Here is a 3951-nt window from a genome sequence, read left to right on the forward strand (position 1 = left end):
GGTTTTGTGTGAACACTTTTAGAGAATTGAGACTAAAAGAATTTAGGAGCCTCTCAGCAAGAAGGTCGCAAGTTCGAGTACAGCTTGAGGCTACTCTGGTTTGAACCTGGGTCACTTTTTTGTACGTCCTTCTTATGTTTGTGGGAGTTTCTTCTGAGCACTCTGCTTTCCTTCAATAATCCATACATAGATCAATATGAAGTGTTCCATACTGCTGATCTGTAAGTGTGTAGCTGGAATAGAACAATCTATTTATACTGTATGTTTGTGTGTGTGTCTACCTGACCTTAAAGCCTTGTGGACTCAAAATTATCATGTAGACTACTGACCTCTCAGGACGACTTAGTGAAGTGAAGGGAAAAACAGTTGGAGGAAAAACGGGCCCAAGGTGGGAAAATAACCCCCATGAAAATATATCATTTACTAAAAAAAGGAGATTTTGCAAATTTCATCCCTCTTTTCTTAATTGTAAAATAATAATAATAATATTTGAATAATTTTGGTAGAAAATTGAATGTTTGAAAAAGAAAATCTCTTGAAAAATAGCTTGGGTTAATAGGGATGAATAGGGATGGAAACTTTGCCAGGTGAGGGCAAAGAAGCACAAGGGGGACATAAGACCACCATGACAGCTAAAATTGGTCAAATTTCAATGCAATTTATACCATATTTACTATATTAAATAAGATTGTTTTTTATTTCAGTCCTTGAGATCTTCCTGCAGCTTTAGGCCCATAATCTGACAATGTCAAATGTATTTTTAATTTACTGGCAATGGCTGGTATTGAGAATTAATTTGATTGATGATAACAGAATGTTGCTCCAGAATGATTATTAATTCAAGACATCTGATCTGTATGGTTCCTTACTTTTATGGCGAAAATATATATTTGTTAAAAAACACATGGCTGACCAAAATATTAATATTTCATTGTAAGCTTGTTGCTGATGAACAAACTTAACTGCTCACTTTTCAGGAGTCAGCACTTTTAAAGTAGGTCACATTGAGGCTTCAAGCCTAAGTTAAAAGGAACAGGATAGCTGTTTAGCCACAAACAGGAAGTCACAGTTTCCAACAGCACGACTCAGACCTGTAGTGTCCTGTCAGCTCCTTCACAACACCTCAGGGTTACCAAGGTGGAGTAACCACAGGGGAGATTCAAACCTTTGATGACAGCTCAGACTGGACACTGAAGAGCATCTGGCAGATCACAACACCTTCGTTCTAGAATAGACACGTGTAGGATCAGGTTTTGTTACTCATTGTTAGGACCTTTTTTAAGAAAATGCGATAGAAAAACAAAAAAACATGGACAAATAAATAAATAGAAAGTTCTTTTTTTCGGGACATTTACCAGCCAGCCAGCAGGCGGTGTTGCTACATTACAGAGCCACTGTTTGGTGTCCATGAAAAGAGCTTCAACTGCTCTCGAGAACAAAACACACCCTGTGTACAGATCTGTCAGTTGATTAAATATGAACATGCTGCAGAGGTATCAGTGTTTGTGTGGTGTCACATGAGAACTGGTCAGACCTGTCAGTCCACACAGGCCGGGAGGTTTGCTTAATGTCAGTTAAAGGTCTCCAAGACTGATTTCAAAAGCAACCGCCAGTTATAAGAGAGATAAGATAAGAGAGAAATAGAAATATTTTGCTGATTACTTTAGTATATGTTCAAGATGCTACACTTGTTAAAAACAATAAGCAAGTGGAAAATCATTAGGTTGTTACTAAGGGTTTTCAGGTTTTAAATTAGCTCTATATGAGTCATGTGATCTTATAAGCTTGAGCAAACTCGACTTTTTCTCTTTATTGTGGAGAACTGATGGTTCTAACTTGAGTGCAACTTTAAATTTCTACACATTTCTCCTTCAGCTCTTCCTCACTTTATCTCCAGATCTGGGTCAACCATCTTTATATCCAATAGCTCAATCAAGCGTTTCCATCCAAAATGCCCACTCACCAATCAATATCTTCCCCTGCAGGCCATTCCCCCTCGAGCGCACTCTGACCTCAGTTGCTTATTGCCCAGCAACCACATCCTCCACTTTCTCCCACGTGCCCCGTTGTCTAAAGCGTGGCTTGTTCAAAGAGCTATGAGCAGCTGGTGTCCATTATGCATAGATGGTTTTCTATTCAAATATGCTGTGGTTCATGACGTTATGTAGCACACACACATATCTTTACACTCATGACTCATTATTATATCAATCATTAGTCATTTAACCTTCTCTGATCTTTTTTCTCAACTTCAATATTCAGAAATGACAGAAATATAAGATATAAGAATTTAGATTTAAAGATTAAGAATGTTCCCTTCTTCCCTGCAAATATTTGAGATGTATGCATTTTTTCAGGGTACATATAACTCTTTATTATACTATAATAAGCAGTTTTTGAGGATCTGTACTTAGTCAAATAAAAATGACTGAGAAAAGTCCTTAACTTTTTTCATTAAATTAATTCATTAATTATTGTGGCAGGAAATGTATTGTTTTGAACACATTTAGTTCCAGTGATTTAGATTTTGTTGTATTTGAGACTAGTCTCAATTGTCGCCCGCAGCATTTAGTTTTCACAGCAGGGGTGAATACTGTTGTGTTCCTTTGTCTAAATCATTAGAAAATAAATAGAAAACATCAGTTCAATACAAGGTCCATCAAAAACCAAGTCAGAACAATCAATATCCATTTCAGGGCGTGACTGTTTTCACCTTGACAACTCAAAAACAACAAAAAAAGAAAGGAAATTGGACAAAAAAGAAAAAGGAAACAGTAAGTTTTAATTGTAATTAATTAATTACAATTAAATCGCATCAATTGACACTCTAATTCTAGTCATAACTAAACATCTCTTTGTCTTGATCGAGCTTAGAAAAGACAAAAATAAAATCATCCACATGATTATAATATCGTTTGCGTGTCAGCGTCCCGTAACAACAAGTCAGCCTCTATACTACGCCTGCCCTGCTGACCTGTTAACTTAGGTCTTGAGGTCACGCCGTGACGCTTCTGTAAAGCTCAGCACCGACGCTCAGACGTAAACGTCGCCGAGCTACACATTCATTCACAGGAGCACGTGACCAGGCCTGACGTCAGAGCCGGGGATCTCCTGTGCCATATGAGAGTGCGAGACACTACAACTGCTGTGTCACAGTGTGGCTGCCTTGACTCACCACAGCTAAGCTCTCTCGGTCTCGCTCCCGCTTCTCTTCCTTCGCTCGCCGGGTCATTTCGCCTGCCATCTACAAGCTTGGTGACTACCGCTGGTCTGCGGCGTCTGACTTTAGACGCTCGACACAGAAGTACCGCTGAAGATCTGTATTTGACATTTTTCAACGTGGACTTCCAATGTTTATGTTGCGACGGCTAGATCCGCACGAGTCTGAAATGCTAACTCATTTGCTACGTTGAAATATTTCTCCAGGATCTTCTTTGTAGGGACTTTTTACCTGTGATAATTGTTCAAATATTGTAACTGTCAACGGCGAATCTCTGATTCAGCGTGAATCCAAATTTTTTTTTTTTGCCATTTTGAGTCAGCAGTTCCGACCATTGGAGACATTTCAAGTGTCAACTGGGCGACCTGTAAATGTGTGTGCAGTCCAGTCCAGTTATTGCAGGCAACCCTGACACAGATGGTCCTCAGCGATACCACATACCAGAGGCATTGTTTAGGGAAGGCGAGCTCGGAGAGATAATTGACAGGCATATAGCAGACCCATCCCCCTCTTCACACAGGCGCGTGCACGGTGACTGCACACACACTCCGTCCACCTTCCCCATGTGTCGCGTTTATGACACAATCATACACAAAACTCGACAGCGCCTTCCCCTTTTTTTTCTCAGCCGAACTGCCTCCTCTACCTAATTCCTCTTTGGTCGCCCTCACATGCACCGCTTCATTTTCACCCAGCAGCAGAGCCCACTTTGTCCTCTGATTGGTGGACCG

The sequence above is a fragment of the Callionymus lyra genome, chromosome 1 (assembly GCF_982586985.1).
Source record: "Callionymus lyra chromosome 1, fCalLyr1.hap1.1, whole genome shotgun sequence".
In the NCBI taxonomy this organism is placed as follows: domain Eukaryota; kingdom Metazoa; phylum Chordata; class Actinopteri; order Syngnathiformes; family Callionymidae; genus Callionymus; species Callionymus lyra.